The sequence below is a fragment of the Schistocerca serialis genome, chromosome 10 (genome assembly GCF_023864345.2).
Source record: "Schistocerca serialis cubense isolate TAMUIC-IGC-003099 chromosome 10, iqSchSeri2.2, whole genome shotgun sequence".
Lineage (NCBI taxonomy): Eukaryota > Metazoa > Arthropoda > Insecta > Orthoptera > Acrididae > Schistocerca > Schistocerca serialis.
Genome location: NC_064647.1, coordinates 33,277,596 through 33,303,975, shown reverse-complemented (window position 1 = coordinate 33,303,975; position 26,380 = coordinate 33,277,596). Strand labels below are relative to the sequence as shown.

At 40.0% G+C, this 26,380-nt stretch overlaps 1 long non-coding RNA gene across 2 annotated transcripts; it reads right to left on the bottom strand.

Moving 5' to 3' along the window:
• Window positions 1-4,880: 4,880 nt before the first annotated feature.
• On the bottom strand, window positions 4,881-24,572 carry LOC126425058 (uncharacterized). 2 transcript variants are annotated; one of them, XR_007576256.1, is made up of 7 exons: window positions 24,468-24,572; window positions 23,370-23,421; window positions 22,001-22,111; window positions 20,195-20,278; window positions 13,091-13,144; window positions 11,226-11,392; window positions 4,881-5,346 (listed from the first exon to the last, which is right to left on the bottom strand). It is a non-coding gene; the product is annotated as an uncharacterized LOC126425058 (long non-coding RNA). The 2 variants fall into 2 exon arrangements; XR_007576255.1 differs by having other exon boundaries at window positions 4,882-5,346; window positions 22,020-22,111.
• Window positions 24,573-26,380: the final 1,808 nt, after the last annotated feature.

The window sequence follows — 26,380 nt, the reverse complement described above, 5'->3', positions numbered from 1 at the left end:
AGGATGGGAGTCCGCGGGTGATAGGTTGTAGGTGCTGGTCTACCAGAGCTGAGATACGTTCGGTTGGGGATTTGAAGCCTGCTACAATGGGACGGCCAGGATGGTTCTCTTTGTGGATTTTGGGTAATAGGTAGAAGGTAGGGGTACGTGGCTCAGGTGGAGTGAGTAAGTCTATGGAAGCCGTTGTGAGGCCTTGTGAGGGACCTTGGATTTTTTGCACTATGTACCCTAATCCTATACCACATTATTTACATTCATTCCGGAAACATGCATTCACCGTAGCCAAACTGCAATCCCACATACTTTTCCTCCAGTCCTGCTTAACCTTTGGAATTACCCCTAAAGGGCTTACCTTAAAAGTTCCCATCTCCGGGTGCAATTCCTCCTTCCACCAGTCTCTCCTGGACTTCCAGAACCTTCAATCCTTAGCCCTTACCCAACTTGTCCTGAATCTCTACACTACTTCATGTAACCAACACTCCCAAAAGCTCCTATCTCTCTTCAAAGTCCTCCACCTCTCAAACCCTTGCTTGGAGAACACACTGAGGAACATCATCCTAGAAGCCAGCTGCAAACTTGAGTTCCATGCCACACACCACCTGAAAGAACTATCCACAGTGCTAGTGCAACACCTAAGAAGTGGGGTCCCTCTCCCTATCCCTCACAAACACCAACCACAACAGAACCTTCAACAAACCCCCCTCATAGCCAACAAACCTAGCCTAGCCACCCTACTCAATCTCCCCATCCCAGCACACACCCCACACAGACCAAATCTCAACTATAACCACAGTCAAATGCCACATATCACCAGTCCCAATTCAGTCCTAAACCTCTCATCCAGATCCCTCTCTCCTCCAGAGACATCTGTTCTATCAAAAGGCTTAACCTTTAGCCCCACACCTAAATTCAACCACACTGCCCTGGTTAAAGATCTCCTCTCATTCACCCGGAACCTCAACTGGAAATATCACTTCACTACCCAAACACAGCCCCCAAATACTAGACCCAGTGTTGAACCCTGTCTAGAACAGTTCCGACTGCCTTCTCAAAGAAATCCTCATCCCCTCCCCCAAAACCATCCCTTGCAGACATTTCAGGAATTCCTCACATCCAGTATTGCCTCCCAGTCCTTCTTGAAGAACATCCCGACAACCCCCAACATCACCCCAGCTGAATCCCGTGCCATTAAGGAGCTGAAAATAGACCGCTCTATTGTCATCCTCCCGGCGGATAAAGGCTCCACAACTGTCGTACTTGACCGTGTGTTGTATGTGGCAGAAGGACTGCGTCAACTCTCTGACACCTCAACCTACAAAGCTGTTACCCAGGATCCCATTCCCTCCATCCAGACTGAGCTGCAAAAAAATCCTAAAAATCCAAGGTCCCTCACAAGGCCTCACAACGGCTTCCATAGACTTACTCACTCCACCTGAGCCACGTACCCCTACCTTCTACCTATTACCCAAAATCCACAAAGAGAACCATCCTGGCCGTCCCATTGTAGCAGGCTTCAAATCCCCAACCGAACGTATCTCAGCTCTGGTAGACCAGCACCTACAACCTATCACCCGCAGACTCCCATCCTACATCAAAGACACAAACCACTTCCTAGAACGCCTCAAATCCATTCCCACTCCTCTCCCACCTGAAACTATTCTTGTCACCATAGATGCTACATCCCTTTACACAAACATCCCACATACCCATGGTCTCTCTGCCCTTGAGCACTACCTCTCCCAACGCCCACCTGAAGATCTTCCAAAAACCTCGTTCCTCATCACACTTACCAACTTCATCCTCACCCATAATTACTTCACTTTTGAAGGCCAGACCTACAAACAAATCAGGGGAACGGCCATGGGAACCAGGATGGCCCCCTCCTATGCCAACCTCTTCATGGGCCGCATGGAGGAGGCTTTCCTGAAGACCCAACAGCTGCTTCCCCTGGCCTGGTATAGGTTTATAGATGACATCTTTGTGGTCTGGACTCATGGTGAAGAAACACTCCTTAATTTCCTCCATAACCTCAACTCCTTTTCGAATCTGAATTTCACCTGGTCCTTCTCCAAAACCCAAGCCACCTTCCTGGATGTTGACCTTCATCTTGTTGAAGCTCACATCCACACCTCTGTCCATATCAAACCCACAAACAAACAACAGTACCTTCACCTTGATAGCTGCCATCCTTTCCACATCAAACGCTCCCTTCCCTACAGCCTAGGTATTCGTGGCAAACGTATCTGCTCCAGTGACGAATCCCTCAACAATTACACCAATAACCTGACCAGTGCTTTCCTCTCCCGCAACTGTCCTGCAGACCTTGTCCACAAACAGATTTCCCGAGCAATACATTCCTCCCCATCCAACAACAATGTTCCTACCCCCAGACCACACAGAAGCATCCCCCTTGTCACCCAATATTATCCTGGCCTCGAAAACATCAACAAATTACTCCGCCAGGGATATGACTTTCTCAAGTCAACCCCTGAAATGAGATCATCCCTTGACAAAATTCTCCCCACACCACCCAGAGTTGCCTTTCGTCACCCCCCTAACCTCCGTAACATCCTTGTTAAACCCTACAAAATTCCCAGACTACCTTCTCTACCCAGCGGTTCCTACCCCTGTAACCGACCCCGCTGCAAAACCTGCCCCATGCATTCCCCCACAACCACCTACTCCAGCCCCGCTACTGGTAAAACATACACAATTCAAGGCAGGGCTACGTGTGAAACTACACATGTCATTTATCAACTGACATGCCTGCACTGCACAGCCTTTTACATCGGCATGACAACAACTAAACTGGCTGAGCGCATGAACGGACACAGACGAACTGTCCGCCTAGGAGATGCGCAATACCCAGTAGCGGAGCATGCCCTCCAGCATAATTCTAGGGACCTAGGAACCTGCTACACCGTATGTGCCATTTGGCTTCTCCCACCCAACACCAGTCCCTCTGAACTGCGGAGATGGGAACTTGCACTCCAACACATCCTTTCATCCCGCCATCCCCCTGGACTGAACCTACGTTAAACAACCTCACTCCCATTCACTCTTCAGTCTTCTCCTCTTTCCCTTTCCTCTTTAGCCATTCACGCATCTTTTCATCCTACATAGTTGTGTTTATCTTTATACTATATACCTCTTAACTTCTGTATGCATCCTCTTTGGTTTGAAGCTGGCACAGTACCTACAGTAGAATATCTTTGGCTTCCCTCTGACAACCATGCCTCCATCCTTGCTACCCTCCCTGTTTACCTTTCCCTGTTGCTTCATAACCTGGGTTGTGAGTAACTGAATCCACTTTCCCTTCTTCCCTTTTTTCCCCTCTCTCCTCCCTGATGAAGGAACAAAGTTCCGAAAGCTAGGAATGTAAATTTTCAGTTCTGTTTTATGTGTATCTATTGGCTGTACTGAGCTGAGGTAAGTACTGGCCAGCCCCTCTATCTCTTTGTGAGTACCTTATATGTGTAACAAACTCCTCATCATTCATTACTTTGTGAAAAACTAGACTATTCTAGCACACATTGCATTTCAGTTTTCTTGCAGCCACTGAGGTACATGATCAATGGTAAGTAGCTGTTAACACCATTAGTGTCAAAATCTGATACACCGGGAGAGGCAGAACAGTGAGAAAATAGTGTGTATCCCTTCTATGGTTATGAAACACAGAAATAATTTACTTTGGATGTTCTAACCATCACAGATTTCTTCACGATCTTCAAAAATGTAGAAAATCAGTTTTTTCTGTGCTTAAAGTATTTGCCTGATTGATACATGTCAATGTGACGCAGCCAAATGTCTGCTTTCCAAAGTCGTCTTCAAGAAGATCAGTGTGAAATTTTCCAGGCTAAGTGGATTTCACATACATAATATTTGTAATCTAAAACCTGGAACATGTACACAACTTCAGAGCAGATAATGTTACTTTTGTAAAGACTGACACGCCTCTTGCCAATCCCTACCATTGATCAAGATGAGCCAGAAAGTGTTTTTGAGGTAATGAGCTGCTCATCTGTATTTAACAATGCAAAATCCAGGATGGTATATTGACAATTTTATGAAAAGGATGTTGCTACTCACCTTATAGTAGAGATGAGTGGTGCAGTTAGGAGGTTAGACTGGGAGCAGGGCAGGGTGGAGCAGGGGCGGGGGCAGGGGCAGCAGGAAAGGAGAAGAAAGAAGACTGTGCGTACTTGTGGAAGAGTGCTGTTTAATGCTGTAGTGGGAACTGGAAAGGAGATAGGAGGGTAAGGATATTCTATGGTGACATGACAACCAACAAGCTGTCTGCATGAATGGTCACCAACAAACTATGGCCAAGAAACAGCTGGACCACTCAGTTGTGAGCATGCGGCCAACAGAACCTCTTTCATTTCAAGGACTGGTTCACAGTCTCTGCCAAGTGGATTCTACCCACCAATACCAGCTTTTCATAATTTCATGGGTGAGAACTCTTCCTGCAACATCTCTTGTGTCTCTGTAACCCTTCTAGCCTCATCTTGGGTCAGTCACGTAAAATGTTAACATCTGTCTTTGTGAAAATTCTTTTAGTATTCACCACAGTAACATTTTTGTTTATGAAGTTCATGCTTACTAATCATTTTATCAGCGTGTAATCATTGTCAGTTTCAGTTTCAAAAGAATCTATATTTACGGGTCACAGCAATAATGAGCCATCCACATTGGCTACATTGTCTCCTATCACAAGGAGTGTGTAGTTTCAGTTGCACCTAGCTTCTTGATTGCAATAGATCTGGATCCTGTCAGGAAAATAATTTACTCAGAGAAAGATACCAATGCTGCTTCTCTTGGCATACGCAGTAGCTTATTTTCTTTCTTTATTTATTTATTTTCCATTGGATCTGTACACAACATACATTTTATGGATAAAGTCAAATATGTATCACAAGAATTGAAGTAGTATAATATGCTTAATAACTTGCATTTAGCAAATTATGAGTGTATACGTCAATATTTGAGTACCATACCATATCTTAATTATGAATCTGCTAACATCATCTGAAAGATCTTTCAAACTGTCTCTTGATACCTATCTTTGCAACCTGTTGTAAACGTAATGTATTCAGACCTTAGTAGCACTTGCCTCTCAAATTTAATACTTCCCTTTCCATGAAGCCATTGGTACATTAGCCAGGAATGTACAGTATTGGCCAAAAATACGATTTTCGTACCACTACATTGTTGGAAAATTACTCCATTACACGATGCAAGATTGAGAGCTCTCCATGTATCCAATTCAGGGTAGCACAGGGAATGGAGTTTTTGACACTGGGTCTTTGGGGCAAGAACCAGACATGTCAATAGCTTGCACTGTCACTGGAACAAACAGAAGCCATTCTGGCATGTGAAATACATCCAAGGATTTCACTGTGGTTGATGTTACACAAGATGTAATTTTACACTTCTCCTCTCCCTCACAACTGCTGTATCAACTTAACACTAAGATGGCTGATAACGAGAAGTTTACTTCTCCAAAATAAAGGCTCTGTAAGTACTCCATTGCAAATAAGCATGTAGTTTGCTGTAGTGCATCATTATGACAACCTGTCAATCACGATTTCATCATTCAGGAAGCCTCAGCTACATTGCTTGAGAAGGACATTCAGGAAGTGCCTCTGCTAGTTAAATCTAACGAACAGGAACAGATCACGAGGCTGGACAAGAACTTGCCAGCATCAGATATGGATTACATGACAAGGTCATCTGTGACAACAGTTACACATGCCACCCACTTACAGTTTGTCAGAAAGAGAAGCATAATGAACTTGTGTACCATACATACATACATACATACATACGATTCACTGGGGTACCAATTCTTTTTAAGTCACATACTGCTCATAATATCCAGTAAGCTTTCAAGTGCCAATAGTTGTTTGTTTTAGTTACTTTCATTTTTGAACATTTTATAGGAGAAATATGCCCAGCATGGCTTTAGGAATTTTAGATCTACCAGAACAACAACAGCTGTCTGTTTAGTTTTTGTAACTAAGGCACTAGGTTTGTGGCATATTTCTTGACTATTCAGTGGCCATTGTGTGTGCCACAACATATACTACTAGATATTCTCCTTGACTGTGTACTGGGAAAGGAGCTGGTATAAATTATCCATGGAAAATGAACATGTGTGGAAAGAAAAGTGAACAGCACTATTACAAGTATCTATTCAAATTTTTAATTTATTTAAACAGTGGAAATTCTAGGTCAGATTATAAACATTATTATGTAAAGGATACATTGGTACTCACTGTGAAGGTGAACTATTGACAACCAGACAGACATGATGGATAGACTGACGTATCAGCTTTCAGCCAAAACCTCCTTCACAAAAGACAGCCAAGTCCCTATTCCACAATGTGCCTAAACCGTAGACCTGTGCACCAACGCCCCAAGTGTGCCTATCTGTAACTACAGGCAGGTTCAAAAAGACCCATTACACCTTCCACATGAGATATACCTGGTGTGCATGGGCAGTAAACAATGGTAACGCATGAAACGTGAACAGACCTGTCTTATCTCTTGTAGTCATTCATTCTACTGCACAAAACAAAGGTGGATTGTGTGACGTGTTGGAATGTCATCCGTTTCAATTATTCATAAGAAAATGAATATCATTACTTATTAAGTAACTGATATTCTCTTATGTAAGTTACTGCTGTTCTGAATGAAAGACTCCACAGTTATTTTTATATTATGACACTCAGTTGCACAGGTATATGTACACTCCTGGAAATTGAAATAAGAACACCGTGAATTCATTGTCCCAGGAAGGGGAAACTTTATTGACACATTCCTGGGGTCAGATACATCACATGATCACACTGACAGAACCACAGGCACATAGACACAGGCAACAGAGCATGCACAATGTCGGCACTAGTACAGTGTATATCCACCTTTCGCAGCAATGCAGGCTGCTATTCTCCCATGGAGACGATCGTAGAGATGCTGGATGTAGTCCTGTGGAACGGCTTGCCATGCCATTTCCACCTGGCGCCTCAGTTGGACCAGCGTTCGTGCTGGACGTGCAGACCGCGTGAGACGACGCTTCATCCAGTCCCAAACATGCTCAATGGGGGACAGATCCGGAGATCTTGCTGGCCAGGTTAGTTGACTTACACCTTCTAGAGCACGTTGGGTGGCACGGGATACATGCGGACGTGCATTGTCCTGTTGGAACAGCAAGTTCCCTTGCCGGTCTAGGAATGGTAGAACGATGGGTTCGATGACGGTTTGGATGTACCGTGCACTATTCAGTGTCCCCTCGACGATCACCAGTGGTGTACGGCCAGTGCAGGAGATCGCTCCCCACACCATGATGCCGGGTGTTGGCCCTGTGTGCCTCGGTCGTATGCAGTCCTGATTGTGGCGCTCACCTGCACGGCGCCAAACACGCATACGACCATCATTGGCACCAAGGCAGAAGCGACTCTCATCGCTGAAGACGACACGTCTCCATTCGTCCCTCCATTCACGCCTGTCGCGACACCACTGGAGGCGGGCTGCACGATGTTGGGGCGTGAGCGGAAGACGGCCTAACGGTGTGCGGGACCGTAGCCCAGCTTCATGGAGACGGTTGCGAATGGTCCTCGCCTATACCCCAGGAGCAACAGTGTCCCTAATTTGCTGGGAAGTGGCGGTGCGGTCCCCTACGGCACTGCGTAGGATCCTACGGTCTTGGCGTGCATCCGTGCGTCGCTGCGGTCCGGTCCCAGGTCGACGGGCACGTGCACCTTCCGCCGACCACTGGCGACAACATCGATGTACTGTGGAGACCTCACGCCCCACGTGTTGAGCAATTCGGCGGTACGTCCACCCGGCCTCCCGCATGCCCACTATACGCCCTCGCTCAAAGTCCGTCAACTGCACATACGGTTCACGTCCACGCTGTCGCGGCATGCTACCAGTGTTAAAGACTGCGATGGAGCTCCGTATGCCACGGCAAACTGGCTGACACTGACGGCGGCGGTGCACAAATGCTGCGCAGCTAGCGCCATTCGACGGCCAACACCGCGGTTCCTGGTGTGTCCGCTGTGCCGTGCGTGTGATCATTGCTTGTACAGCCCTCTCGCAGTGTCCGGAGCAAGTATGGTGGGTCTGACACACCGGTGTCAATGTGTTCTTTTTTCCATTTCCAGGATTGTATTTATACAACATTTTGCACATGGAGTACCCATCTGCGTTTGGAGCTAATGCCCTGGTACTGACAGTAAATCTTCGGATTAGGGCAGAACAATGATGAAAATAAAATGCCAAATGTCATCGAGTTCGATCCTGGCTGAAAAGAAGGGATAAAGGCAGGAGATTATATTCGCTGCTTAGGAAAGAACTGAGGGTCAAAGATACACACGAATTTGAGAGCTTCGTGAGGATGGACATGGCCTGTTTCGAGAAGCTGCTGTCTATAATAGAAGATGGAATTACCAAGTGTGACAGTCACAAGGAAGGCTGTCTCATATTCTTGAGAATAAGAATTAAACCATATATTTATACATTTTGTGATTATAGCAACCTAAATCACTAATAAAATACCGGTAAATGTCCTGTTATGTTGCAGGCTGGATTTAACATTATGTTTACTGGCGACTGGGGAAGCATAAGAGTCTAGTTTTTAGCCACAGAATAGCACAGCATACTATTTCAAAAGTTGTTGTGGATATATGCACTGCAAATTGCAACACTCTAAAGAACCAGTACTTAAAGGTGTACTTGTGCTATTCTTCCACATTTGGACTATGTATGTGTGGGTGCTACTCAGTTTCGCAGTCACCTGTCACACTAGGTGAAACTGCAATGACTTTCTCCCTTTCACCGCCAGTTACTTTTTTCTGGCATGCTGAAATAAAGGACGAGATGCAACCAAATCAAATATGAACTTTCATTATATAACGCATTATGATACAAATCGAAAAATCACCATGTAACATTACACACATACTACTCTGAAAGAAATGATTTTCTACTACCTTATTAGGATACAGTGGGTCATGCATACACCTTTCCTCACTGTATGCCTGATTTAGGACACTTAATGCCTCTTTGCTCCATTTCATTTCTAGAATATGAAGCTATCAACAGAACAAATCCTTTCACAAACAGCATGTATGAAAGAGTCTACTGCAAAAAAGTTCAGAGATAGCAATCATGTGTACACACGTCTACTTTGGTGAATGAGTGCACATTTTTCTTTTCTGATGAATGCTTTGACTGAAAGCTTATATGTAATAGTCTTTTCATCGTGCCTGCCTGGAAATCAGTTTGTCATCTTTATAGTGAATAGCAATCTATGCTTTCCATAATAATTTTGAATTTCTTTCATTCCTTGTCTTACACATATGGCAGTGTAGGACGAAAATGAAGAGCAAATCTCCCAGTCGTGGAGTGAGTCAGTACATCAAATTGACATCCGGAAATTAATGATGGACAATTAAAATGTACCCTTCTGCTTTTGTATATTAGCTCAATCAACATTGTAACACAAGAATCAGTTTAATCATTTTTCAGTAATTTCCCAAGAATGTGTGAGAGTATTTTACCCACTACCTTCCTTTTTTACATTCAAATGATGTGCCTCAAAGTAGGTGGAAATGCTTCACCTCTTGTAATTACAGTTTAACAGTCGACTTACACTCAAAACATTCTTTAAATATGAAACTGGGAACAGTCATTTCAATAATATTTATCTTTTAAAAAATATTAACATATCCACATGTAAACAAATACATGCTACCAAAACAATTTGAAAAGTTGTTTTGAACTAAAAGAATTCCAGGGTGTGGTTATGGATATGTACTTGAGATGGGACAATAATAAATAACATCTGCCGTGAATTGAGTTCAACAACGTTTCTGATGACAAAATGTCACTACAGCATACACATGGATGCTACTAACAGCGAGCCATGGGCTACTTGATTCACAACTATTTTATGGTATTGTGGCCTGTGGAAGTTCTGCAAATACACACATACAAATGTAAGTGAAGGTAAAAAAGAAAGCAGTAAGATATACTAAAATATGACTTCTTAAATATTCTTACAGACAGATTTATGGAACTAAACATTAAGGCTAAAGGGCACTTTCAGTGTCAGCAGCTCCCACAATGCGTGCAGATGTTGGCAAATTGTGAATGTCAGTCAGAGCCAAACATGTGGTTGTATTCAAGAGCCAATGAGACTCACTGAATCTAATCGTTTCCTTCAGTGGAACACACAAATTAATTACATTTCTTTTTGATATGCAGAGCACCAAAGTAATTTTTGCTCATCTGGTTATTAGGAATCGCAGATGTGGTTAATGTTTCATAGCAATTGCAAATTTGGTTAATGTTTCATGTACTTTGTTAAGAAGAAAGTGCTGACAGACTGACCAGTAGCATAGCCCGAGGCCTATGTTACGTTTGAATGTAACACTTTGGTTGAGTTAAAGGGAGCCAACAACTCAACAAGAAAATGTGCGAGTTCTAATACCTTGACATGTAGTGCAGCTGGAGAGAGATGTTCATCATTGCAATAATGTACTGGCACTTCTTATTTCTGATTTTGCCTCAAATTCTGACACGTTAGTCAAATTCCAATCTAATGGAACAAAAACCAGCTAACTTCACTGACAAACTATTAAATATAGGTATGAGCATTCAGGTTAGTTACTGACAAGTGACTCCTGGTTCATCAGATTCAGTTCTCATTGCTTGTCAAGATAGTTGTTACTAACATCAGAACACAGTGCTAAGGCCACCAACAACCTAAATGCAATTTTACTAAAGAATAAACAGTATAATCACTGCACTTAAAGGAAACCAATATGTATGTAAAAACTAAGTGTGCTGCATTATTAGACACATACTTATAATTTTAACACAAGGGAAACTTGTAATCATGCTGAAGCACATCTGCTAAAATTGATCAACAGAAACCATAAATCTAACATGCTTCCTACACAGTAATCTGCCATTGGACATACATATGAAACAAAATATGGCTGTTTTCAAAGAAAATCTTTAATTCAGTGTGTAACAGTACCTGGAAGCTAAACGTTATGTAACATACAGATAATCACTTCTTTTATTTATATATTCATGTAACTGTAATTCTGAACAACATTTAGTCATGATGTGTGAAGCATCATTATTTGCAAGACAAAAATTATAATACTAATCGTGGGCAAAAATCAACATCATATTAATTTAATTCTTACCGTATGTGTTCAGGATTAACATCCTTCGTCAGTACTTCCCTTTCACATGTGCATTAGATAAGGTGGCAAAAATCCCTCATGATGTATAGATTCAGCCACATCCTCTCTGCTTCAGTGTGGATGGAGAATCCAAAATCCTTTTTACACCGACAGATGCCACATTTTAACTGCAACATTACACTTGTTACTTCAACTGCCATCAAATCAGTAACTACCAATAACTATACCTTATTTTTCACTTTTTATATAATTCCATCATACCGGGGGACAGGATATGGCTGAAGCAAATTAGTGACTGTAATTTTGATATGTCTAACATGTGGAAAAGATAGCACTAATATGTTTGGGTGAGTATTCTGTGCCATTTGAATTTGGAGGATATACACTCTGCTAACTGTATTTACTGTGGCACACTTACTGGCAACAGTCTGCCATAGCAGCACACTATTTACAGCAGAATATGACAGCAAGTGATCGCAAGACTATTACTAGGCTAAAGGCTGTCTAAAGTAAAACCATCCCGACTAAAGTTTTGTGATACCAGTTTGGTAGCATTTTCAAAACAGTGCCAATTTCTGGCATGTTCTATGTAACATTCATTGACTAAGTCAATGTATTTGATTTCAGCCTGATTTAGTTTCCAGTACACATTTATTTTGGGCACCCTGTGTATCCTCACATACTGCATAAGCGTCAGTACTAAACCATTTTATTAGCCATCCATCATGCAGTCTGTAATGAAGCAGGACACATTTTAAGAATGACCAGGCCCTTTTTAGTACATGTTTTATCTCACAATTTCTTGATAAAACTAGCAACCACTTATCAGTTGTAGTCTTAAAAAAAACTATAATTTGAAGACAGAGCAATTTACTGAAATCTAATGACTCCCATCCATTAACTCATTCACGTTAATGATGATTATAGGCTTTTCATACGACACGAGACACACTGTACATGATACATTAATGTAACATCACCATGCAGTGTAGATAATAAATTATTAATGAAGTGCAAAGAGGTAATGTGTACTAAATTTATGAATCCCACTGGTATCTCAGATCAGTCTCAAACACTGTCTCACTGTGGTGGAGCGGAATTGGAGGTATTAAGCTACGAAGGAGAAGCAGCAACTACTCGTCCAGTTAAACAGCCATATATCAAATAAGGCTAATATAGGTATTGTCAGTGACCAGCGTTGAGTTGGCAGTCCCACCACCCTCAGTACAGGTTTAGAACAGTGTGGCAGAATGATAAAACTGCCCCTCTGTTTCTCTGGTTCCAAGCTCTCAGTTGTATATGCACTCACACCAACAATAATGGTCATGTATCAAATGGGCCCAGTAAGCTGCAACATCAGCAGTATAATCACATCTGCCAGTCACTGACTAGCCTGTCACAACTGTCTCCTTTTGTATCTCATGTCCCACTTCTGAAATATGGGTTGCTTGTTAAAATGGTCTTTCACATTTACACCTCATCCCGAGTCCCAGTGTCTGAATTATCAGTGCCTAACTTGAAATGTCACTTTCTAGTTCAGTTATTTTACTGAAATAATAGGGGTACTGTTCGATGAGCAACTATCAATGATGCATTGAACACAATTATACTCTACCCGTGGAACACTGGTGCCCATGGATTTAAGTTGGACATGGGATAAAGGTCCACAGGATGTGGACCTGTCTCACTGAGTGCACTGTAATGACATAAAAGTTGCTGATATTAATTTGAGACAGTTTATCAACAGAAAATTCTATTTGGCAGTTGACACACTACAATTACATTTGAAGACTAGCACAGCATCTAGTATGAGTACTAGGTGGAAAAGAAGAGATTTAATTATATCAAACATGAGTATACCATACCTCACAAAAATTGGCGCCTCTGGATTCAGGAAATATTTTTGTGTCTCTCTTGCACTGCAATTGAAATATTTGTGTTACATTAGGAAGTATCATTACAGTCAAAATGGTGAAATGAACATATTTCAACATACAATCAAGCAACTACTTACATCTGTGATAGGGAAACAAAGATAGCAACGTCAAGATAAATATAATAGCAATTCACACCATTGTCTCACATGCCATAGGATTTCAACAGTTGGACAGATACAGGTAGTTATAAAAATCGATACATGGTCGATGCATGAATATAGACAAATACAACTTCAGATTGTATGCAGACATTTCCTGCACCATTCATTATGATGATAAGATAGCTGTAATGATTTCTGAGCATGAAGCTGTGTCATCAGTTCTTGGACGTGAATAAGGAATACTTCAACAGATAAGCATGGATTCAACTATTACATTAGATAAGGGGAAGCTAACCACCATCTAACAATTCCTTTTCTCCAAGATCAGCTGATTTTTGTCTACACAAGCAATTCCATGATTTGGAAAAATATCTATGCTGAGGGTCACACAAAATTGGACACAAACAAACCATTACATTTGTGGGATCATTCCTTGGCAACAGCCTCAATTGTGCTGACCACAATAGGAATGAAACTAAATTAAGAGTGGGCAGACAGCATCACTCAAGGCACAATACGTGGCACACCAACCAATACAAATATAAAATTACACAAATCCACAGTGTCTGTTCCTTCAGACATGTTCAAAAGAACACACACCACACAGTCATAACTGATTTGCCTCAATGGGCAATAGATCCACCACATTCAGTGTCCTAGCCCCTTCAGGAATCAAAAAGTAGTGAGCATGGAGGAAATGAACAGGGACTGTAGACAGGTGGCACAAGGTAGGAAGAGGTGTGCCAGGATAGCTGCGATAAACATTGTGTCTGGGTGGCCCTGTGGTTCCCAACTTCGAATCACAGGCCGGCACTCACATTCACTCATCGACATTGAAACTGCGTAGAGTCCTGATGCAGCGCATTTGAATATTCCTTTCCCTCCCTTTCTCCCCTCTCCTTCAATTTACATAATAAACATAAAAGATATTGTATGACTCCATAAAATGAAGTTTGCCGATATAAGTGTGGTGTCACCGCCAGACACCACACTTGCTAGGTGGTAGCCTTTAAATCGGCCGTGGTCCGTTAGTATACGTCGGACCCGCATTTCGCCACTGTCAGTGATTGCAGACCGAGCGCCACCACACAGCATGTCTAGAGAGACGTCCTAGCACTCGCCCCAGTTGTACAGCCGACATTGCTAGCGATGCTACACTGACAATTACGCTCTCATTTGCCGAGACGATAGTTAGCATAGACTTCAGCTACGTCATTTGCTACAACCTAGCAAGGAGCCATTACCAGTTTATATTGAGATGGAAATTATGTACAGTCAAGAGAGATGTTCACCATTTGTGGATTAAAGTTAAGTATTCTACCAGTTACCTCCTGTTTTGCTAGTCTTATTTCTCTGACCTGTTCCAGACCTCACGCCAGACTGCGTGTAATTAAACGTGTGCATTTCGGCCTCCTCTAGCAACACGGTGTTGGCTCTTCTGCCAACACAGCAATAAGCACGAGGATTAGAGCACACACAGCCACAAAACAGGCTATTTGTCCAGGAAAACAGTTTACCTTAATACTGCAACTCAAAACAAATGAAGACCAGTTGAGGGCTGTTTTGTACTCATAAAAACCACTATTGTGCTAGTTTGATCCCATTTCCTACATAAGCAGCTTATGCATACGACACTGGAAAAGTCTACCGGTAAGTAGGTTACACAAGTGAAAGCAGTTTATGCATACATTAATACTGCAAATAACACTTAATTCATGAAGTGTGCCCATTGCACATTTAATAAAATTAGATATTTTCGAATGGTGTGAAAGCAGCGATGCTGCAAATCTGACGTGAGTGATGTATAATTTTCTTCTTTTCCTGGTAAAGTGGTGGTGATACGTTTTTTGAATATACTGTGCTTCCCTTCTACTTTTATTTTCTGTAATGTAGGTACATGGTACATGGTAAAGGAGGAATACCAGAAATCTTTTTCATAGTTTTACACAATAGTAGGTTTTCGTCCAAACATGATTCTAACTGCCTTTGTTTTGCAGTTTGAATGTGTTCATAGCTGCTTTCACGTTTCACAAAAGTGACCCCATATTAAAGGTGAAAACGAAAGTAGGAACTGTATGCATTCTTTACGATTTCTCACTACATTAATATTTTAGTAAGCTGAACTGGCAAACACTGCACTATGGCAATCTTCTGAGACGGTTCAACTAAGGTTGAAAAAAAATTTGGAAGTACACTGTGAAAATGGATAAGTGTCGAAAAAAAAAAAAAAATCATGAACGGATGTATTTTATGCAGCATTAGATTTTCTCCCTTACGTTATTGGAATGCACACTACAAACAATACATTTTATCACTACTAGTCTGTTAAATTATAAATTACATCAGCTTTGATTATGTGAATGTTTAGCATTCTTTAGATTTTCACATCAATATTAATCTTAGTACAAAACCAGGGTCTTCAACAATCATGACAGCAACACAGGCTATGTATGTACAATGGGCCGTCTGCCAAATATTTACATATGTTTTGGGAAGAGAGGAAAGGAAAGACAACAGGAAAGGCTTTCAGGAGAGGAATGAACAATGTTTAACCCTTCTGTGGCCATTGCCCTCAATTACAGTGTACGCTGCTTCCAACAAAGTGTGCCGTCATTGTGGTAAGGTGAGGTTTCCTTTGACAATGAGTGCTTATGTTACATCTCCCATACTGTTATTCAGTTCAAGACTGTTAAAAAGAGTGGACTTTCTCAGAACCTGCTGCTTATTTCTATTTTTATTAGTGAGGCAGCATCTATGGTAAGATCACTGTCACTTTCTGGTTGCTGCATAAGCAACACTGTAGTAGTGTGTGTAGGCCAAAATACTTTATTGTATTTTGTGTTCCAGTGCATCAAAGCCTGCTGTCCTCATCTGCCAACACTGGGCACTTCCTTGATAAATGTTCTGTATTTTGTTCTTCCCAGACTTCTTTCACATGGCACACCAGATTTTGGGAATGGTTGAATAGACAGCATAATCTGATTTTATGAAAAAATAGAAGCAGATCTGGATGTAAATGAGCAGTACCATACAGCTGTTTGAACAACAGTAAGCATCACTGGAGAGGAAACTAAAGATATGTTGGGAAATGTAAAAATAAATTTCATTTTTCAGTTGTACCTAATGAAATTCGTGAATATGTTGTGTTGTCGATCTTTACTGGCTATCAAATTATGCAGTGAAAGAAATTATTGGTCTGAGGATGATGACCTTGGTGTTCAAACAGTGAAAGATTCTTTGATTCATAATAGGTATCTTTAACTGAAACCTGAATTACTTTTCAATATGGGAAACATCTTATAAAGCAGTTTATCAGACTCAAGTCCACACACTTTGGATGTAAACTACGGGCCTTACATTTTCTTACTATATACTGTGAAGGACCAGAATGATGACAATGAGGATCTACCACTGAGTTCCAAAGTACTTTTGGATATGTTGTCCATTATCACTAATTATTAGTCATGACCTCATCCAACAGTAGGGACTAGGCTTCTGTACATGTGCAACTGTAAGAGAAAGCAGAACAACAACGTCAACCTTATCACGAGATAACGAAAAAGAAAGGTGGGGATGGAAGGTTTCGAGTTCAGATTTAATAGAGAGACCAAAATCTTTGTCACAAAATGGAATGATAAGGAGTATGTTGTACTAGCAACTGATTTTGACGTTGTACCCCCACGGTCAAAGTCTAACATTGGAATTCATCCCAGAAACAGAAGCTCAGTATTCCACAACAACATGCACTGAACACACAAGAATATTATGGAGGTGCCATTCTTCACTGATGTCTGAAAGAGAAACATGCAATTGCAATACATGGTTAATAGCGATACTGATAATTTTTTGTCTTTACAACAATTGTAGATATGATGGTTACAAATGCACAACTGGCTTCCAAGAGGTGCAATGAAGGAACTTCTCACAGTGAAAGGGTTCAGAAAACAAATTGCCAGAACATATCAAATGTCAACTAATGGAACACCTATGAATCCTGTGTCATGTCCCAGCACGATACAACCAGAAACTGTCTCCAAGAAATGAGAAAAGCAAAGATTATGTCAGTCTGAGAATTGTAAAGGAAAGCCTAGAACATATTGTGGTGAGTGGAATGTTACGCTTCATACCAAATGTTTTCCAAACATAGTATTTGGCCATAATTAAATTTTCATTTTGGAAAGATGATGGGTTAAATCTTTTATAAACACGAGTTATTGTAAAATAAACAATAATAGTGAAATGTTATCAGTTTACTATTATCAGTTTACTATTATCAATTTCCTTATACTACCCATTTTCTCACAAAGCAGTGTAAGGTGAAAACTGCCAAGCGCTCAGCATCCTAAAATGAGAATGGCCCAAAATTTTTTTTCTTTTTTGCCCTTAGTAAATTAAATTTCCTCGTATTTCCATAAATTGGGCCACCAGAATACTGTTTTCCAGAATTTAAGAATACATGTCAATTAATAATGAACTGAATGCTATTGGGTTAATAGAAATGTTGTTTAATTGTCCTTTAGGAAGTTTCTACTGTTTTTGTGGATGGTAACTCGTGTTATCCATAACAACACTATTCTGTTATGAACCATATGAATTTCGACCCCATGTTCCTATACATCACTATTCTCTTCATGATAACTGGATTTCCAGGATGCAAGTATTAGCCTAAAGTGATATTCAGATTATCCCACTGAAGTTTTCTTTGCCAGACACTGCTTTCATCCTGCCATTGCCTTCTGAATCTTGTCAAATGTGTTTTCTGGCATCATCTTTTTGATTGAGCCAAAGTGAAGATCTTCCTTGACATTTTGTCTTTTCTGAAAACTGTCCCTAGCTACTATAACATCAGAAACTCTGAATCAAAACCAGCCTTTCTAGCCTTGCACTTTCTGTACCAGTGTTACTGTACTGAAACATGTGCCACGTTTTGCCTCAGAAAACAAGCAATATTCATAAAATTCCAACCAGCACGATGAACGATAAACTGCTGGAAATCGTCAAAATAAGTGACAGTTTTTCATCAGAATCTTTCTGAAGACAGAAACATACTTATTGACCACAGTATTCCATTGCCCGTACTTCTGCTAATGTTCTCAGTACAATTTGTAGTGGAACGCCACATGCTTTGGGGGACGCAGACTGTTGTTCCAATACTATTTCACCCCTTCTGTCGTTATCTTTAAGCCTGTGAAAAAATTCATATCCCTCATATGTGACTACCTCTCAAATGAAATAGCAATAATAACCAACACAAATCACTGCTCTCTTTGCAGATACTTCCATGCAGTAATGACACAACGAAATGCTGGTTACTGTGTAGCACTAAAACTGCAAAATTATGCCAGAAACAGCACAAATTAGGCACAGTACTGCCACATGAATACTCTGAAGGACAGGTGTGGGTTTGAATGTCATTACTTCATCCAATGTTACCCAAACAGCCCTTGTAGCCAAAATAATACTGTGCCAACGGTGTGAGCTTAGAATCAAAGACCAAGTCAGGCTACCCCAAAGACTTCCGTCTGCTTTTTAGAACCTAAGGGAAGGTGAGGGGGTGAGAGAACTGACCTACATTACACTACCCAAGTGCCACCCTGGCTGATACCTAGTACATCAACAAATGCCAATGAAAAGTGAATAAAAAACATTTTAAATTCATTTAAACAAGGGCGTACCATACATTATAATTATCAGATCATCTGGATAATCAATGTATGATCAGTTCTGAAAACTAACACATTGAGAAACATCAGAAAGGATATTTACACCTAAACAACAAATGTATACCCACATTAACTGAGCATGTAAAACAGATAAGTAGCTTTGTACAGCCAACTTCAATAGTTTTCAGTGTCCTTCACACATGGCAAATGCACCAACTACAAATCCTCTTCTGAAAGATAGTCCCATCTACTGCAATATACAACATCAAACCTACCACAAGATTATAAAAATGTAAACCCTTATGCACATCTCTCTGGTGCTACACAAAGCTACAATTCTCTAAATATACCCCAACAGACTAATCACAAAGATAGTTCTGTTACATTCGTTGTACCAATCTTCATTTTTGCATACCACTTATGAAAATAAATTATCAGGAGCTAGAGCTAAAATCTTGTCTTTGACAAGAGAAGCTAGTGTTGAATGTTTCCTGCCTTATTATCAACACACCCTAAACAGAATTTGATGACAGTTCTCCTAGAAGATGCCAACTTCCCAGAATTTAGTGAACAATGCCTTCCTCACAGTATAGCACTTTTGGGAAGTACCAGAATACCTGGAGGTCGTAACTGGCAATTTAACGGTGGGACAATGAAGCACTTTTTGGAACTGAAGAGTTCTGACTGTATACTCCGCAGCTAAGAGCTCAGTTTCACAAGTGACTGAACAATACACAAACACTAAAGAATTACCTCCATGAGTAGAAACAGGTTTTCTTATCTGAGTATACATATCACTCACTGTAGCCATAGCAAAAAACTTACCCATAATAACAAAGCTTTTCTTATTTCTCAATTTCAGTGTTTCATTAATAGTTATCTCATAATGAAAATAACTTTATATTGCCACATAATATAATTAGCACTGCCAATCAGGACCGAGCGAGGTGGCGCAGTGGTTAGCACACTGGACTCGCATTCGGGAGGACGACGGTTCAATCCCGTCTCCGGCCATCCTGATTTAGGTTTTCCATGATTTCCCTAAATCGTTTCAGGCAAATGCCGAGATGGTTCCTTTGAAAGGGCACGGTCGATTTCCTTCCCAACCCTTCCCTAACCCGAGCTTGCGCTCCGTCTCTAATGACTTCGTTGTCGACGGGACGTTAAACACTAACAACCACCACCACCACCACCACCACCAATCAGGCAAACATGAAACAAAGCATCACACATAAGATTAATAAACCATTCTATTACACAAACCATACCTGACTTCCATCAAGCCCTCAGCAGTACATCCTGGATGTACGGCTTCCAGCCTGCTCTGCAGAATACATGGTCTGGTCTGCACACTGCAAAAACAATGTTAACTGTCAAAGCAGGTTTTTTCAGTGCAGCAACGGAAAGAGAAATTTTGTAGCAAAATCCGACAACTCAGTTTAAGGATATCCCAGTTTAAGAAGTGGTACCATGCAGTTGCAGTTCTCTAGATTTAGTGAGCAAAAAAAAAAAAAAAAAAAAAAAAGAACGAACAAGACTTTAGAAATTACGGTGAAATTTGCCTGTTCAAACTTACAAATGATAATACACAGAGGAGTTGTGACTGCAATTATCACTAAATTTAACTATGGCAGCAGGATTATCAGGAAAAGAAAGTTTATATCCTGACAAGTTACATGCATTAAACTGAAGTGTCATGAATATACATGAAAGTTCTGCTGGCAAGTCAGAAATATCTCATTACATATTAGAGCTTTATTCAATTTTCTACATCACTACATTAGGTACGGGAAGGTAGCTCTAATGAAGTGTAAAAAATACAAGGAAAATTTTCTAAAGTTTGGGTGGACCCTGCAGATTCGAGGCAATGCACTGCAGGCGTAACCAGCATCAAGTCTTTTCCCCCCCACGGCAAGTTGCCTTCCCAGCACTCAACATGCTCAAAACAATAGTATGGTATGTACCTTACACGACAAATCACTTAATATCCACAATACAATTGAAATTATCACAAATCCAAGACAAACACTTCCAACATGCAGCTTCATTGATTTTTCCCTATCAGAGGATTCCCTTTACTCTTGTAACTGCATTTACTGTCATCCATGTAACTGCCTTGTTGCAAGTGCAGCTCATGTTCTTGTACCATTGCTATTTATGCGGTTACCACCCTGTCATGCATAATAAATTATAGCCAAACATACATAGTGTCACTGTTTATGAAATATTCAACAGCTCCACCATGTTTTATTCATACATGAACATTAAACGAGACAGCAGATAATCTGAACATTTCACATACAGAATGTGTGTTAGTAGTTCATGGAGTCGTGGAAATGTGGACGCCAAAATCTACAGACTGACTGCACTTTACTTCAGGCGTATACATGATCAATATGTGGTATTATGGAAAATGAAATTCCTGATGCTTAAATTTCGCTAGACCACGTTCAGATGAAAAAGAAAAATATTGTCTTCTGTCAAGGAACAATCCTTCCCCCAAAATTTATTTTCAAGTGAAGCTGGGCACAGAAAGTATGATTTAAGCTCAAGGTAAATGCTTAAACCTGACATACCCGGCGTAATTAAGCCCTGGGATATAGCAAAATTAATTATTTTTATGTGTCACATGGATTGGAGAAAACTTTTCAAAGCTCCTAATTCATACACAACACGAACAACTCATGGTAAAATACTGGGATCAACTGAGAAGCAGGAATGCAGTTTTCCATCATGGGCAGAATCTATGAATGCACTATCCACAATATTAATGCTTTGGTTTTGCATTTTTCCACAAAGTCAATGCAGATTGTGAATTTGTGCACCAGATCCACAATGTACATTGATCTCTATATGAAAAACACTAATATTCTGCTCTAACAATAGTCACACTCAGATTCACTACACTGAGGTTCAGCAGCAAAACCAATACTGCATTAATATACTACAGAAAGACAACACACAAAACATGGAAAACAGTAGTAACTAACAGATGGAGAATGGAAGCAGACAAATATAAATTCACCATTTCATAGCACAACAAACACTTGCAAAGCAAAAATAGGACACTGTACCTTCATTCTCCGTACATACCACAAGTGGATCCATTTCAGCTGACAGACAAACACAGATTTGGGGTGGCTTGGTCGCAGAGTAATTTAGATTTTGACACAGAGTGTAAAAATCTGAAATGAAAAAATTCTATTACCTCCTACACTAACTTAAGAGGTAATGGTTCCTATGCATGTTACACTAAAATAATATTCCACTATTAACATGCAGTAACTTAATGTTCTCCAGACACAAATTGTCGTAACACAGTGATCCCCCATTTTGGTAGCTGCAGCATCTTGGTGTCAGCCTATTTCATCAAATATGTTACAGCACAATATTCTGGGGCAAGATGCTAACATCTCACATGCCAGGTTGTACCAAGGGCATAAGAAATAAACATCCTTGCTAAAGGCTGATTTAAGGAAGTACTGCCCAATAACAGTTTACAGTATGAAAAGACCTATACCTTATCAGCACAACAAAAAAATTGTGATGTTCAAATACTACACACTATGAAATATTCCTATCAACTGTCTGTGGCAAACAAAAAAATACTGCTGAATATCTTACTGTTTCTATACACTACTCATCAGACTCACAGCATCTTAATATTACAGTTATATATGCACCAGTACTTACAGGAAGCTCTGACTCATTCCACATACAAGCCTGTCGCATACACAAATGACACTACAAATAAATATCATTACAGGTAATACCATTAATTCCATTGTTTGGATCTGGAATATCAACTCAAGCAACCTCCTGACATAGCCAAGACCTCAGACTAGGTGACATTATTGTCTCCACTAAAAGAGGAAAAGGAACAAAATAGGTCAACTGATAACTCATCCAAACTAATCAAGAACTCTGGTTTCAGTACACTGTGTCACAACAACATCCTCAAAAACAAAAAAGGTAAAGAATGCTTTTACTGGTGGTAGAAGAACAGCGTAATGACGACAAATGTAGCAAACATCTCAAATAAATCTATGAGCTTCTATCAAACATCACGAACAACAGACACCCCCCCCCCCCACCCTTTTTCACAAGACTTAAATGATATTGTAAACACAAACAAAATACATCTGGCCATCTATAACAAACTACAGATACTTGCAGGAGCCTACAAAAGACACTTCGAAGACTATACCATTGAACCACGTCATTTACTAGATAAGCAAAGACAGTTAAATGGACTGTTCTGCTTCTGCATGTAGACGTCACATGCCACATTATATCAAACATCAAATCAGGGGTCCAGTACTGTTGGTTGGACTCAAGAGCAGGTAACACATTTAAAGCACAACCTACGGTAAGAATAAATGAGTACCGAAAAAATCATTAACTAAGAACTTGTATAGAATATATAGGATAAGCATACTGTACCGCATCAAGATCTCCAGCCATTCTGGTAAATTACAGCACGGACAGTCATTGCCTGAAGAAAAAGAAAAAAAGAACATTAATTTTCAGTGAGACTTCGAACAGTGCATTTTAAATAATAATTCTTACTTCATTCTGCAAAATTCCAAGAGAGCAAAAACTGTGTCAGTTATGACATGTCCTTAAGTATGTGGCAATTAACAGTTATAGCCATATATTTTTACATTAAATCTACTAACACTACATAGAGCTGTTTTTTCTGATTTGCTCCGAAATTCTTTCAAAGGAATAGTTGTGTTCATTTTACTGCGAATCATATGTATTTGGTTTCATTTTTTCCTCCATGGGTTATAAACGATAATATTTTCAAATTTTTCCTGCCTAACGTGAACTTTCTGAAAGTTGTCAGTATTGTTACAGCAGAAAACTGAAGCAAGCTATAGTATATGGAACAAGATGCCTCCTCTTTGCAAAATCATCTAGCGATTATACTGTATCAATAATTTGGTAACGAAATTCTATCTGGTATGAAGAAAGGATAGAGTGGCATAGCCAAGTAAATATGTAACATGTGTAGCATATCCACAGCAGAAGCAGACACTCTAAACTTAAGCATGAAATTTAGGTAGAATAGTGTAGCCTTAAACTTGTTTCCGGTGGCCCGATTTAGAATGAAAACCATATTACAGATTCAACATGGCAAACATGTGGGAAGACAGTATACGTAAAATGGCTCATGCAATTCATATTAAACTGCATACGAAACGGAAACCTTCATTTTCTCGATCTTTATTTCACGGGGTAACACTTCTGTTCCGCATCGTGCTTAAACTCTTTCGGTCCTGAACACATGTAAGTAGTAGTGCTAGAATTCTACCACTATCCTAAATCGGAAATAAACCACGTGTATACCTATGCCGCTTCACAACTAACATACTGTGCACAAAATGCAGGCGTCTGTTTAGGGAAACGCGCTACTACAACTGATGCTACATAAAATACCAGATGCATACTACTTAAATCGACTAGCAATGCATTCTGCATCACTGAACAGACTCTGCCGTCTAAACTATTTACAAAATACTATTTGCAAACACTCACCATCAGCCATTACAAATGCGTTATTCGGTTATCAAACACTCCAACAGCAACTACAGCTGATACAGCAAGAATTGAACTGCACTCCTTTCCTCACCTGAGGTAAGTGACTCATCTTTGCTTCAGCTGTGCCAACATATACGATTTTCTTACGCCATGTTTCGTGGTGTAATCGATTACATGCTGGATTATTTTGCACCAACATGAGCATCATAAACAAATTCGACAACAGAGCAAAAAATAACTGATGACAGGAAATTCACAGAACATGAAATTATGCTTTAAAGACATAAATCCCAAAAATATCTGTAGCGGTAACGGAATAATAGTGAAGTATTTTGTCGATTGTTCAACCTGTTTCCGAAATATGGTACAATTATCAACATTTCCTAAAAAAAAAATTGTATGTAACGGAAACAATACCAATAGTAAAGCCATTTAAATAACGAGCAGTGTACAAAGGTAATATTATGGTCCGATTAAATTTTATGTACCGCAGCCACGACGTAGTGTGATTAGGCCTATGTTGTCAGCGCCCCTTGAATGCAGGGAAATATGTGGCATTTGTGTTAATTTTTCGTATACCCGCAAATGATTTCTTATGAGATGTTTCGTTGACGAGGATAATTAACTTACTGAGATGATGATGGTTTGCCCAGTGAGCTATTTGTAAACAAAAGCAAGAGAGCTGATAGATATGACAAAACAAAATTGTGCATTTTCTTTTCTCGAAAGATCAACAACGACCAACACGGGTGTAATCGACAGAGAAGCACCATAGAGGCCACTGACAAATTTCTTAAATACAATCTGGCGTGAGTGTCATACGATAGCGATAGCGTGAGAAGGAAGTTTATCTGAAATTGGTCATGTGATGATCCTCGCGCTGTGGAGAGAGATCTTTGTCTAGACCACCGAATTCGCGAAAATGTTGCTAAGAAATAAGATTGCTATGATAATCGCAACGTATAAGTTCTCTGGCCCAAAGTACGATATAATTAACCGTTAACTGTGAGGTTTTTCTAACAAGAATTAACTGACACATATACAAGACCTCTTAAAATTTTGATGATCTGCATTTTATTTCAGATTATAGTGGGAATAGTGATTTGTGGAAGGCACTCTGCGGAATATATGGTTTTAATTTTACAATCAGGAAGGATTTGTACAGACATTTGAGAGCTTTCCATGAAATCGACGTAAACTAAAAAACAAATAATGAAATAAGTAACATGCCAGTATCTTACAATATGTTTACATGCAGTGTTTCCCTCGATCGCCACTAGGAAACGCATATGGCAGTTCCTCAAACACTACTATATAAAATGTGATACAGTATTATAGTGTAATGTTGGTTTTTTTCAGATTTATATAATTTATAAATTTTATCAGCACATGTTTCCCACTCAAATAATAACATGCTTTTACTTTTGCGTTTCTTACCGCACTTTTAAATAATTGTACACAGAGTGGTGTTTTTATACATTTAGTACCAGAGAAGAGTTAAAACGGTAATGGATTGTGAACATGGAATGAATCTGAAAACACAAGAAATGTAGTTTGATTCGTTGGGACAAAAACAGAGAAAACTGCTCTGATCTTAGGCCTTCGAAGATGATATGCATAGGACAAATTGACTGAACTGTTTCAGATGTGAATATGCTGGGTATGCAGTACATTTAGTGTACTGTCACAAAGCAGATCTAGGTCTTTTGTAATCAGATGCAGTAAATAAAGCTCACTAATGAGTGTGTCTGTACTGAGTTTTTTAAAAGAATATTCACATTCAAAGGCTAATATCCTCCCTCAATGTTAATTATTGGCGTTACAAAAGTTATAAGATTTGAGTAAGTCCTAGCAAGGCTGTAAAGTTCTAAAATTTTTTATCGCCTACAGGCTGTGTCAGAACATCTGCT